Source organism: Lissotriton vulgaris, chromosome 2_1, assembly GCF_964263255.1.
Source record: "Lissotriton vulgaris chromosome 2_1, aLisVul1.2, whole genome shotgun sequence".
In the NCBI taxonomy this organism is placed as follows: domain Eukaryota; kingdom Metazoa; phylum Chordata; class Amphibia; order Caudata; family Salamandridae; genus Lissotriton; species Lissotriton vulgaris.
This window is the reverse complement of record NC_141687.1, coordinates 1,789,415,710-1,789,430,601: the sequence shown is the minus strand read 5'-3', so window position 1 is coordinate 1,789,430,601 and position 14,892 is coordinate 1,789,415,710. Positions and strand designations below refer to the sequence as shown.

General features: G+C 46.8%; 1 protein-coding gene across 1 annotated transcript in view; it reads left to right on the top strand.

Moving 5' to 3' along the window:
• The window catches only part of TESMIN (testis expressed metallothionein like protein), a 1,691,460-nt gene that overhangs the window by 322,481 nt on the left and 1,354,087 nt on the right, over positions 1-14,892 (top strand). The window lies entirely within an intron of this gene.

Genomic DNA, 14,892 nt, shown 5'->3' with positions numbered 1-14,892 from the left:
TCTCACCGCCCACGCGTACCGCTGCCGTTACGTCCGTGTAAAGGAGCCGTATAAATGCCAAGAATCGGGGGCCCAGGTTCAAGCGGCCCAGGAGGGCAAATAAATACGTCCAGCTTAGGGAGTCGAACGCCCTATCCATGTCCGCCAGCAGCAGCGCAGCCCGTTCTCCCAGACCCCGCCAGGCTGAAATCGCAACTTGAGCTCGCCGGATATTATGCCGAGTGGCTCGCTGAGGCATAAAGCCGGCTTGGTCTGGGTGGACCAGGGCCGTAATATGGGGCTTGAGTCTATTAGCGAGGGCCTTCGCTAGTTTCTTGGCCTCGGTATTGAGCAGGGAGATAGGTTGGTAGGACTCGTGTCTCTCCGGGGGGAGCCCTGGCTTCAAAAAAACTACTACCTCCGCATGTCTTCAGTCCGGAGGCAGCGTACCCTTCTCACGCGCCTCTTCGATGACCGGCCGGAAGTGGGGTGTCAACTGCATCGCATACTGTCTAAAAAATTCGCTCGGAAACCCGTTCAGACCCGGCGCCTTGCCCGGGTTCAATTCGCCCAGGGCCGTGGCCAGCTCGTCATCCGTCAGTGGTCGGTCTAGTGCATCGCGAACCTCATCCGAGACTGTCCTCGGTGGAAGATCATCTATGAATCGCTGCACCATTTCGGCATCCAGGCACTCCCAGGGCGCATACAGGGTCTCGTAGTAGGAGGCGAAGCTACCCGCTATCGCACCGGGCTCCAACAGCGGCTCCCCATCGGGGGCAACTATCTGGGGCAGAGGTTGCGCGTGCTTGATGCCCTGACACAGGCGATGAAGCATTTTGCAAGATTTGTCGCCCCATTGGTATATGCTGCTTCGCGTGGCTAGCCAAGCCTGGCGGGCCTCATCCAACAGTACCGACGTATATTGCTGTTGCGCCAACACTAGCTGACGCCTTTCCCGTCCGCCGTCCTCCCCCCGACCCCTGCGCTCTAGGTCTTCCAATTCCGCCTCCAGCCGAACTAGGTCCCTACGCTTTTCCTTCCGCGCCGCTGAGCACCACGAGATATCAATACCCCGCAAAGTGGGCTTCATGGCCTCCCACAGTACTGCCGGGGACGCCACCGAGCCCACACTGGTGGACAGGAAGTGCACAAGTTCGCAAGTAATGTGGGCGCGATAGGAGGGCTGCATTAACTGCCAAGGCGACAGGCGCCACCTGAAAGGCTGCCTGGTGCTCCCAGTGTCGATCACGACAGAGATCGGAGAATGATCTAATAGTGCCCGTGGTAAGATCTCTGCTGACATGAGCCTGTTGGCCAGCGCCCACGGAAGGAAGATGTAGTCTAGACGCGAGAACGAGTCTCGCGCTGAGGAAAAGTATGTGAATTCCCTACGCGCCCCTCGTTTGTACCTCCAGGAGTCAATCCAGTCCAACTCCATGACCATCGCTTTCAGCCGAGACACCTGCCCCTCCCTCCCCGCCACTTCGCCTGCAGCATGTATTGTATAGTTGACATTATATCAAGTCAAGTCCCTTCCTCCGGCAATTATGGGTACCACACTCACTCTCTATGTTAAAATTTTCTTTCTGCTGTGTCATGGGTGGACTATCGCTGTTGTTCACTCAATCTTTCAAAACAAAGCACCTAAAGTCATCCATCACATAAGCAAAGATCATGTGATTGGCAGGATATATGATCAGAAATGAATAATCTTCATTTTCCTTTTGTAGTAGTCAAGGCCAGGGGGGGCAGTGCGAAATATAAATTACATTGAGCAGTAGCCATTGATGTAACCGAGTATGGCCAGTGCCACCCCTATAGAAAAGAAAGAGCTTCCCTATCCCCACCTGCATGTACTGCTTAAAGTAATGCAAGTCTGCGTCATCATGCCTTGTGTGTGTTTTTCTTGGGTGCAAGCTGAGTGAGCTGGCATTATGCCGGCTACCACAAGTTCACGTACAAGTAATTTCTTTCGGAAAACAAGAGAAAAAAAGAAGAAGACTGTTGTACTCTCTGACTCTCTGACTATGTAGTGAGTCCATAGTGCTGCTAGTAGAATTCCTGAAACTCCCACTAATGTTACAGGCCTACAAAGACGGCGGAAAGATACATGCCAAAATGTTATACTGTGCTTACAAGTTGCTAGTGTTACTGTGAGACAACTTTCTGTTGAATTATTTTGTGGTAATGTTAAAGAGTATTGGTTACAGTATTTATATTTCTTTCTTCATATAGATGCTCCACAAAAGCTCACCAGTAAGGAGATGGCTGTCCGGGCCAGGGCCCGGAAGCTGGAGGCCATTTGTGCTGAATATTGGCGGCTGTGGGCTCGGGAGCAGGAGGAGGCGGCAACAACTGCATCCTCCTCCAGTGCCCCAGGGTCCACCAGCCAGCAGCCTCCAGTACGGCGCCATGGTCCGACAGCCTCCCGCCGCGCAGCAGCAAGTAAAACACCAGCTGCCCCCCCCCCCCTCCCAGAGCCTGGATGGCACGTCAGCGCCGCCTCTGCAGGAGAGTGGACTCCCTGGAGCTCATGGTAGAAAAGCTCAAGGGCCACTCCGGGACTTCCGCAGAGAGATGCGGGACCACCTGCCCACAGGACACCGCCGGAAGAAGTGACTGTCCCTTGCCCCTTTTTTAAAGACTGTTGGGGGGTGGAAATTGGGCGTTGGGGATTCAAAGGGAGTTCTGAAGGACATTTGGACATTGGCTGGGGTTAGGGAGGGGGGTGAGTTGGGTCTTTTTTTAATAGTTTATTTTTGTTAGGGAAAATATATTTATTTATTTTACATACTTAAACATAGTATACACGTTCATATTATTTTGTGTGGTGGTGGGCGGGGGTTACTGTACGTTTGGTTTCCTCAAACTTACCAGCATGAATTATCTACATGTCCAAAAATGTACAAAAGTGCCTCTAACAGAGTTAGTGAATTCATTTGCCCTACTAGTACTTTACTAGTACTACTGTCAGTCTCTCCTCTCCTCCGAGTCCTAGCCCATTATTCTTCCTCCCCAAAATGCTTATCTTACCTGTGATTCATGTTTGAGAATAGGGCTGGCTGCATGGCAAATGGTGATTAAGGTTGGGTATGGAATCCTGGATGGATGAAATGTCATTGTTGTGCTGGTAGTAATAGTGGTACACACTGGCAGTAGCAGCATATGAAAAAAAAGGAAATGAAACATTGAGTGGCCTGAGCGTAGCATTAGAACAGTACAATAGATAGTATAGTAGAGAACAGTGCCATACATTGTAGCCTAATCAGTGCTAAAGTATTCAAAATATAAGTACTATTTGGGTGGAGTATGGCTACTATAAGAAATAGTATTGAAGGCGAAGGACACAGCAGCGTAAGCATTAAGCATTCGATTCGTCACATGTAGGAGGAGGATGTTGTTGATGATCAATCCACGATGGTGCACATGAAATTCTGATTGGAATGATTTTTCTGTTGCTTTGACCTTATCCTCCCCAGCAAGTGTGTGGAATTATTGTTGTCATTTAGTCACACCTCAATGAAATCCACACAGCCCGGGGGAAGAGCGTTAGGGTTTGAAAATTGGATGGGAATGGGTTTTTTTGGGAAAGTTTTATTCATAAATCTTTTAAGGGACATAAAATAAGTGCATTCACTACTGCATGCATGGAGTTGTTTGCTAAATGGGGGGTTAGGTTACTGAAAACGAAGTAGTACTTTCTACAACTTACTAACTATGAAGAAACAATGTGACAGTACAGGGCTGCAGTAATTACACAATTTCATTTGCCTATCTGCCCTCAGAGAGAATAAACACTTAGTACATTAAATTAGTTTTAAAAATAACAAAGAAAAACGTATACAATGGCTGAAGGGATGAATTTGAAGCAGGGAGCAAACAAATGCACAGTCACACTCATAGAAGTTCACAACAATTACAATATTTAAAAGATAAGGAAGAGTGAAGAGGATACTGTAACTGTATGTTGTAGTTGTCCTGTTGAATTTGGGAAGTTGCATACATCCAGCCATTCCTCTTATTCGCGATGCTCCTCCATTCCATCTGACGCTCCGTCGATCAATCTTGGGATCGCTAATAGTGAGCCTGAGTTAATCGTGTATCCCATCGCACATCGTTGGTGATCAGTGGCCATTGACCACTTTTCCCATACCAATACACCAATGGGGATTAAAGAAGACCTCTGTTGGGTCATTCAGATAGGCCTGCACCATCCACTCAAGGTTATGCAGGGGTGCTCCACTTTGTGTACCATCTGTGGCCTTTGCATCACTGGAACGAGCAAACCCTTGATGAGTTAGCCAATCCGCTTCTGACAATATTATGGCTGGGCCTGGTGCAGGTGAGGATGATGATACAGTTGCTAGTGCCGGTAACGGCTGTGAGGAAAAGTGACTGCCTTCGGCTACAGAAGTGGACCTTGACGCCGGATGGCCTGCAGATTCAGTAGTACTTCTGCCGGGTCCTTCAATTTCCTGCCACTCTTTTTCTACCCGAGTGGGTGACAGAGCTAGCCAATGTTTGTACTTTGAAACATCTGCTTCATTAAAAGGAATGAATGCTTTGCTGGCCACTGCCTTTTTGTACCGTGGATCCAGAATAGTGACACAAATGTAATGTTGTTCTGTATGTATTTTTTTTAAGCCTTTCATTGTCAACTGGGCGGGTTAATAAGCTCACAGCCAACTGATATGTGTCTTGCTTGCCAGTATCACCTTTGAACGTTGAAGACACCGCCTTCAGTTGGTGCTCTAGCTTGTGCAACAATGGGATAGCTTTGCCCAAAGTACAGTCCTCCCTGCTGACTTCACGCATGAACACCTCAAAAGGACGAAGTATGTCTGTCAGGATTTTAACTAGCTTCCATTCCTCCAACTCTAGCCTCATGTCCCTCATAGTAGAACCCAGTGCAAAGACATACTCATTGATTACCAAGCACTGCTCAGACAGACGCTTAATCATGTAGACGGTTGCGTTCCAATGTCGTACCACCTCCTGGATGAGTCCTCTGTCTGGCAGTCTACGGTCTTATTGCATGTTCCTCAGCTGCTTCCGGGCCTTAAAAGAATGGCTGAAATGTGTGTAGATTCTTAGGCAGGTGGTTAGTAACTTGCTTACTGTGTTTTCTTTTTTCAAGAAATCTTGAACAACAATGTTAATACTGTGCGCCAAACACGGCACTCTGATATAGCAACCATCAGACATGGCCCTAACTATATTACTGCCATTATCTGTGGCAACATAACCAATCATGCGCTTTCTTGGATGCAGCCCTTCATAGACCTTACTCTGAAACTCATCCAAAAAGGTTTAGTGCAGTATGAGATTTCTCCATGGCAAACATGGCTAATGTTGCATGTTTCCGAGTAGCTTGAAAAACTGTGTCCGTGTCAACATCTCCATATAACTCTAACCCCTGCAAAAGAGACCCAGTGTGCAGTGATGTACATGAAATCAAGGGCTTGGCAACTGGTCCACATGTCTGTTGCCAGGTGGATAGTGTGAACAGCACTCTTCTGCAAATCTGCCTCAATCACCTCCAGCACATCTTGATGTAGTGCTGGAACTGCAACTCTGGTAAAATAGGACCGGCTAGGAACCTTCCATTTAGGGCAGACTGTTGCCACAAATTCTAGAACACCCTTCCCTTCCACGAAAAAAAAAGGTAGAAGGTCCAGCGCTAACATTTTAGCAAGCATTGCATTATAAAGACGTGCCGTTGGGTGGTTGCGTTAAAATGGCGCATCCGACCAAAACATGCTTATAATGGTGGTCTGGACCGTTTTCATACGTGATGATGATAATGCAGACTTCTTCAACCCAGTTAGGCTCATTGATGTACTTTTTCGCATTGGTGTCTCTCCCAGACTCTTAGTGTGCCTCATACATGTTGCTGGGGTAGAGGGTGTGGTTGCTACCACTGCAGTACTGCTGCCAGGGTTACTGGGTGTACCAGAGAAAATGTCTGTCGCTTCTTCACTTCCCCCCCTGCACGATCAGCCCCTCGTCATCATCAGATGCAATATGAATGGATACATTTGGATTTGTTGTACTTTGGCTTCCCTGATCTTCCTTAGGTGCGCCTCCCAAGTGATAGTGATAGTGTGGTGTTTTTGGAGATGACTTCTCTGGCCTCCGGTACCATAGTTGGTATCAAGCTTATCCCGACTAAATACAGTTTTACAAATCAAACAAACAACCATGTTTTCCGCCTATTTGCTAACACTAAAGAAGTCCCAAACTGGGGACTGGAGATGTCTGCCGGTGGTGGTGGTGCTATTTTCAATGCCAGATGAAGTGGAGGAGGATGGGCGTGGCTGAATTTGACTCTGTTGTGCACTTACAGCACCACTACTTGAGGTAATGGAGGTCTAGCTGGATGGAGGTCCCTGCCGACCCTTCTTACGAGAAAATATGGAAGCTGTAGGTCGTGTTGGTGTAGTAGTTAACTGTGTTGGTGGTGGAACCAGTGCCACGCCGCCCACATCCCGCTCAGCAGCAATTCAGGATAGGGTCAAAATATCTGTCTGCTGCATGCCCGCTGGGGCTGGAGTGCCGAATGTGATGACTGGGTCATCTTCAGACTGTTCATCAGCAGTAGAATACACCACTTCTTGTTCCTCGTCATCACCCATGAATGAAAGCCTTGCGGGAACCTTGCTTTTAGGCTTAGCTACCTTTCTCGGCTCATGGCGTGCCTCACTCTCAGACTGCATTGGTGGGTTCCAATCAACATCAAGATCATCAGAAGGAAGGGGGCTTGAAGAAGAACTTGTAGTAGCCCTCCTTGACCTTTTTATTGCTGGGGATCTGGAAGACAATGGATCATCATCAGGAGGAGTGGCTTTCTCGGATGATACCTCTGCTTGAATCTTGATTTCCTGATATGCCCTTACTTCTGGAGAAACACGCATTGTGGGCAGTTGTGCCGCTCCATGCGCCTCTATTTTATACACAACAATACCTCTGACACCATAGATTATACTCTTTTTTTGTTGCCACAATAGTCCCTTTTATTGACTTTGGGCTGTAGGTTTCTTACTTTTCATTATTTCATTTTTTTATACATTGGGAATGTCCTTCATTTCAAAGATATATTCACCTCTCCTAAGAACATATCTATATTCAACATATATATATATTCAAATTTATACAAAACATCAAACATCAATTTATACACCATATAGACATTTGCATTTTCAAAATGATTCAACTTAAAATTGATTCATTATAGTTGAACATGACACACAAGATCTCTAATGGATCACAAATTAAAGGCAAGTTAAATTTTCTCGTGTTTGTCCTACTAGTGTTTAAGAAAATACCACACCGGGACCAAATCCTTCTTTGCCCTCAGTGTAACCTGATTGTAGAGTCCTGTATAGGGTTGGATATTATTTAAGTTCATTCAAAAAATGGAAAATTGAATTTGTTCCACTGTAGCTTTCCAAATGTGAAAAGTTCATCTCATTTGTACTCCAAACCGCTATTGATGCCGACACGTTTCGACCTTCTCCATAAGGACCAGAAATCTATTTTGTATAAGGTCTTCTTCAGGGCTGGACACTGTTGTGGTAGGACATCTCTACACCTATAGGTATAATATTTGAATCACTTGGTGTGTGTTCAGGTATAACGAATTTATCAAACTTTTGCATGCTGTATTGAACATTTTTCATTTTTCACGTACCCGTTTGCTGCCACATGTATTGTCACAATGTGCTTCTGAAGATGGTTCTAAGTCTCAAGTTTCTTGTTCTGAATTGTTCTTGTTTTTTTGCGGGTATCCAAGTGCCTTATCCTGGTAGGGGTAAAAATGAAAAGGTTTATATGGATCTTGGATTACTGCTCAGGTCAATTGTTATGTCTGTAATTTTCTTTTCGTGATCAAAAGTCCTAATATGTAAGCGAAAACGTTTCTCTTTTGACTCTATCCATCATGGTCGTGTCTGTCTTTTTAATGTAGCCAACCATTATAGCCTTTTTATTTTTTTGCTGTCTTAAACTGTTGTTATACATGTACCGTCGGATAAATATACGGTATTATAAAGTGCCTATTTTTCATCTCTTAGTTTTGATAACTGCTTTTTACGAGTCCTGGATATTCCTATACTCTGTCTTGCCAGCAAACGGCATCTTATTTGCTTGTTCGCTATGGCTGTTTCAAGCTGTTAAAATATGCTCGTCCTTGGCGGAGCCGTATTTGTTTACTCACGGGCATTCATTCTTTTAGAAACTTAAGGTCCTTGTCTTTGCTGGCTGTGTATGTTAGAATATCGTAGCTGTTTTTACTTGGTTCCCCAGATATAAAGAGTTTTCCGTACCTTTTCTTGTTCAGGGCATCCTTGTGTCTGTATTCAGAGTGTGTTTCCGGGTCTCGCAAAGTCTTGCCTCCGGATGGATCTTCGACGTGTGTTACGTATTTACGTAGTTGGCTTCTTGTTGCTATAGAGATGAGCCTTCGGCCCGGATTTTTTCACGGAGAATAAAACTTTATTTTATCTGCATGGCACGTACATTTCCCGGTCTCGCAGTGCTTTTCACCCAGGATGGATCTTGAGTTTTACGTTTGCCACGTGTTTACATAATAGGCTCTGGAGATCTCCCAAATTTTTCAAAGAATCAAGCTTTGTTAAGAACGCATACATATTAATTCGTTACATTCCTAGTTTTGTGTATAGTTCTGTTTTTGTGGAAAGAAGAGTGGGATATCTTTATTTTTTATTATTTTGTGTTTTGTTTATCTCAAGTTTTCAGGTATCAATCTTCAAAAATATTGGGCTCTTTTTTTGAATGGTGACTATGTTGACAGACCCAAAGTTTACACGCAATTGGTCAGCTCAGATATTTCATTGAGTCCATTTTCCATTGTTCCCAGGAACATAATTGTCTTTGCTTCAATTCTTGACAGTTTATTCTCAATGTTTTTGCCAGTAATATGTCTTAGTACAGTCCATTTGGTGTCATTTGGACTATGACCTTTCTCTATTCAGTGAGAAACCATCGGTGCATTAAGTGTTTTGCATCTAATCCGTGATCTGTGTTGCGAAATGCTCGTCTTCACCGTTTTTTTTGTTTTACCGATGTAGGCCTTGGCACAGGGGCACAAAATACAGTATATAACATTGTGGGTGTTTTTTTTATATTTTAAATATTTTTATTGTGCATAGATGGTAAAAAATTGTACATGCTGTCATATAATGTCCCAACATGTATACTATGAGCAGTCTAGTACATTGCCAGTGAATTACATACATCACATTTTCCTTATTTAACCTACATAAACAGTCAAAACTCCCCATTCCCCCCCTCCGTGCACTATATACATCACACTGCTTGGTTCCTCATCAGCAATGACCCATATCCACTTCTCAGTATAATGTTCTCATCATATATCCGTCATCCCTTGAAATCATAAGTGTAGTGTAACACGTCGTCATGCTCCGCAATCCCTTGCTGCGAGTGTGTTATTGGTGTTGTATCCTGAGCAAGACTGAGATTGTGTAGTGTGCTGCGCTCAAGCGTCCCTGTGCCTTAATATCTATCCTACTGTAACCTTACTCCAGATGTGCTTCAGCGCATGTTTCGAACTCCCCTAGGATTGAGTTCCAGTCCAGTGAAATGTACGTTTTCTTAAGGCCCCTGCGCTCCTCCCTTTGTAATTCCATCCCTTCCGCTTTCCCCCATCGCACCACCTCTTTGTACCAGACCTCAATGTCTGGTGGTCTGGCCGACTTCCATTTCATTGCTAGCGATCGTTTCGCCAACAACAGTGCTAGGTCCACAAACCAAGTAGCAACGCTTCGTTTATTTTCTACATGACCAACCCCTAACATGCCGTACAGTGGCAATGCATAGGATCTGCCCGGGGCAACCACCGTTAGGATCTCATGTATTGTCACCCGGAAATAACCTATTTTTGGGCAGTCCCAGAACATATGCAAAAGTCTAGCATCTTCTGAGTGACAACTGGGGCATGTGTCCACCTTTTCTGGGAACATTGCATGTAGTCGGTGGGGAGTTAAATATGCCCTGTGAACTATCATGAGCTGTATGAATTTGAACTTAGGATTTGCGACACTTTTTTAGGGAAGTTTAGGATCTTCTCCCACTCCTTGTCCCTCAGTCCCCTACCTATGTCACCTTCCCATCTTTCCCGTAGATGCTGCAGGGAAATTGCCCTGTTGGTCCTGATGCTGTTGGTCAGCCATTTCGTCAAATGACTGCCTGATCCCATCAGATATTGCACAGTAAGTAATGCGTTTGTGTCTGGTTCTATGCCGTCCCTTGCCCAGGTCGAGGTTATGTAATGTGACACCTGTGCGTGCAGTATAAACAACGTCCCCGGAGTCTGGTGCAAATGTTGAAAGTCTGTGTGTGTCATAATGGTGCCTTCCGCGAAGAAGTCCCCTACGTGCATAACTCCTGCGTCATGCCAAGGCCATAGTTTGCGACCTGTCAGCGTGCCGGGCCCCAGCGGTAGCCCCAGTAGTGGTATGGTGGGTGCGTAGGACAAATGCCTATTAGTGTATTTCACTGCCCTCTTCCATTGTGTGAGTGCCAGCTTCAGCAGTGGCGGCGCCGTGCCCGATATCTTTGCCTTCGGGAGTAACAGCCGGTGTATAGTCCCCCTGTCCCTGTCAGCTCCTGACATATTCAGCTCATGCAGATTACGACCTGCCAGCCAGTAGGCCAGCCACTGGAGCTGACACGCATATCCATAGGCAATCAAATCTGGTACCCCCATGCCGCCGCCATCCATCGGTAACTGTAATTTAGCTAGACTGATGCGTCTTCTACCCGAGCCCCACACCAGTTCCGTTAATACCGTGTTCATGTTTTTTAAAAAAGGCATGGGTATCAGTATAGGTAGGTTGGTGAAATAATATATCAGCCTGGGTAGGACCACCATTTTTGATATCGCTACCCTACCTGTCACCGAGAGTGGTAGCGTGGTCCAAAAGTGTACTTGTGACCTCAGGGCGTTGAGTGCCTTCCCCAAGTTACCCTCCAGTAAGTCCTGCGTGGTGCGATATTCCTGTATCCCTAAGAACTTGAAGGTCGTGTATGCCACTTGGAATCTGTGAGGTGCGAACCGTATGTGTGTGTTCTCGAGTGGCCCGCGGAAACCGTATCCATATGACTTAGACTCGCTGATTGTAATACCCGATAGTCCTCAGAAATCATTGAAGATCTCTGCCAACGGTGACAAAGGACCGTTCATATCTTTAATAAGTAATAATATGTCATCCGCATAGGCAGAGATGACGTGAGGGGTAGCAAATCTCGTTATTCCTTTCGTGGCAGCTATGGTTCGCACTTTCATTAATAGAGGCTCTAGCGCGAGTATAAAGAGCAAGGGCGACAGTCGGCAGCCTTGCCGCGTACCCTTCGCTACTTCAAATTGTTCAGATATACATTTATTGGTTCGGACCGTCGCCGTCGGCTTAGAGTACAACAGTCGCATCCATGACGTGTATTCTGGCGGTAAACCGAATTTGCCCATTATCGTGAACATATAATCCCATCTTAGGGAGTCAAAGGCCTGTTTAAGGTCTAGAGATATGCATCCCTCTGCATTCCTTTCCATGCCACCCTGTGTCATCAGCTGATGCAATCTCCGTAGGTTCAGTGCTGTACTCCTACCTGGCACAAAGCCACATTGGTTCGGGTGAATGCTATCCGTGATGTGTTGGGAGAGTCGGGTCGCTAATATTTTACTAAGAATCTGTAATCTGTATTTAACAGGGAGAGGGGTCTATAGTTTTCTAACTGCAAAGCGTCCCTGCCGGGCTTTAAGAGGGAGACTATCAACACTTGTAGTGTGGTGTCCGGGAGTGCCATACCATCTAGCGCTTTCTTGTAAAGCGAATGTAATCGTGGGGCCAGTATATCTATATATGTCCGGTAAAACTCAGCCGGCAGGCCGTCCGACCCTGGCGCTTTGTTGCGCGGTAACGCCTTGATGGCTTGCCTAATTTCTGCTACCGAGATGGGTTGTGAGATATCTTTTCGTTGTGCAGGTGTCAGTGGTGGGAGTTGCACATCTGATAGGAAGGTCTCTAGGTCATGCTCTGAAAGTGAAACGTGTGGGCTGTACAGATCGGTGTAGTAGTTCTTGAACGTGGTGTTTTATATTCGATTGTGTTCGTACCGTCTCCCCATGTTGGTCCCTCATCTCTAAGATAGGGGTGTTCACCGGGGCATTGCGTGTTAACCGTGCCAATAGCGGTCCCGCCCTGTCCGCCTGTGTATGTAGCCTGCTAATGCATTCTCTATAATCTATCACCCTCAGATCTTCCAAGAGTTCTGTATGTTGTATATGAGCTTTTTGGAGTTGGGTAAGGGCGTCCTTCGTGCCCGCAGCCTCTCTTTCGAGCATCGCCAGCATGCCCTCCACTTCCTTAATCTTCCCCACTACCGTTTGCTTAATGCCCACCTTGGTGCTCATCACCACCCCCCGGATGGTCACATTAAAGGCGTCCCATTCAAGTTGTTTGGAGCTGGCTGTGTCTTCATTTTCAACGAAGTACTGTGTACTAGCGTTCAGCAAAGCGGATCTGAACACTGCGTCCTCTAGTAGCCCTGGTTGTAAACGCCATGTTGGTATGGGAGTGGGAACCCTCCCCCATTGTAGTGTCATTTCCACCGGGTTGTGGTCCGAGAGTGTCTTACCCATATGTAGTGCCGAAGTGACAGACCCCGACAGTGTCCTAAAGCAAAATATACGGTCAAATCTAGTATGTAACTTGTGCGGCGGGGAGTAAAATGTGTATTCCCTTTCAGTTGTATGTTGTACCTTCATGCTTCATGTAGTTCCCAGCCGTCCGCCCAGTTCAGTAGCACCTCTGCCTGCCTCCTGCTATCCGTCGCATGCAGTGGGGGATGCGACCTGTCGAGGGCCAGGTCCAGAACCGCGTTACAGTCCCCGCCCAGCACCCATTCGTAGTCTGTCCAGTCCGCCAACACCCCGCTGATATCACTGAAATACTTTGATTGCTCAGGGTTGGGGGCATACATGCAGCCCAACACTATAAACGAGCCATCGAGCAACCCCCTCACAAACACAAATCTTCCGTCCTTGTCTAACCTTTGCTCTAATAATTGAAAAGGGACTGTGTTTCTGATCCAGATGGCTGCCCCCCGGGAGAATGCTGAGTATTCCGTGGCGTACAATTGCCCCTTCCATTTTCTTAGTAGCTTCGCCCCCTCTGCTTTGTTCAAGTGTGTCTCCTGGAGGCATGCTATGGCTATTTGGCGTCTATTCAGCTGTGCTAGCAGTCAATGCCTTTTATAGATCGATCCCAAACCTCTCACATTGCAGGTGCAGAACTTGTAAGTATTATGGGTTGACAGGACTGTGAGCATCTGTCTTTTGGGTCACTGTCTGCGGGCTCCTAATGTGCGTGACTGTGTGGTACCGTTTAAGCGCTATGTGTGTGCACAACTCCCCAACTGCGAGGACCCCCTCCCAAACCATTGGAGGACCAAACCATAATACCCAACAGGGGTATGAATGAAGCGCAATCGTGCCTTCGCCTGGGGGGGTGAGCTCAGTCGTTGCCCCTTAACAAAATCCACCAAAGGAAGAGAAGACATGTCCCAACACCCTGTTAACAGCGTGTGGTGTGTTCCCCTTTCCCCTCCCTCCAATCTGTTAATGAGGCGTGTGGTTACATTACCAATCCACAGCTTCTACTCCATCCTTCAAAAGTCAAAAGTCCTCCGCCATTCGCGCTGTAATGTGTCGGAATAACAAGCAAAGGAAGTCAGAGGAACATCAGTTAAATAAATGTTGCACATGTTGTGCTTCAATTAATATTTGCAACTAGGCATTTATTATTATTACAACACACCCAAAGACCCAAAATAAAAATTTCAATTCTAATCAAAAATGAATGTTTACATTAATAGAAGAGAGACCACACAGAGAGAGTTGTTTCATGCACCACTGAGTACCCCTGGGCATAATGGATGAAAGCAAGTTAAAGTGGGTGCAGGCCTGAGCACACTGCCTGGCTTCAAAATGGCCCCTTGACCCCCAGCTACATGGCCAGGCCCTGCCTGGACCAGGCCTCAAAATGGCCCCAGCCACATGGCCAGGCCCCAACAACACCCCAAAAAATAAAAAAACACACACAAAAAAATCACCACAATCCAATGCCATCCATGCCCTCAATGATGTTTAAATTCAAGACACCCCACAGAAAGACTTGGTCCATGCACCACTCACTATCCCTGGGCATAATGGATGAAAGCAAGTCAAAGTGGTTGCAGGCCTAAGCACACTGCCTGGCTTCAAAATGGCCCCTTGACCCCCAGCCACATGGCCAGGCCCTGCTTGGCCAGGCCTCAAAATGGCCCCCACCCACATGGCCAGGCCCCAACAACACCCCAAAAAGTCGAAAAACACACAATAATCACCACAATCCAATGCCATCCATGCCCTTAATGATGTTTAAATTCAAGACACTCCACAGAAATGCTTGGTCCATGCACCACTCACTACCCCTGGGCATAATGGATGAAAGCAAGTCAAAGTGGGCGCAGGCCTGAGCACACTGCCTGGCTTCAAAATGGCCCCTTGACCCCCAGCCACATGGCCAGGCCACGCCTGGACCAGGCCTCAAAATGGCCCCCACCCACATGGCCAGGCCCCAACAACACCCCAAAAAGTTGAAAAACACATATAAATCACCACAATCCAATGCAATCCATGCCCTCAATGATGTTTAAATTCAAGACACCCCACAGAAAGACTTGGTCCATGCACCACTCACTACCCCTGGGCATAATGGATGGAAGCAAGTCAAACTGGGTGCAGGCCTGAGCACACTGCCTGGCTTCAAAATGGCCCCTTGACCCCCAGCCACATGGCCAGGCCTCAAAATGGCCCCACCCACATGGCCAGGC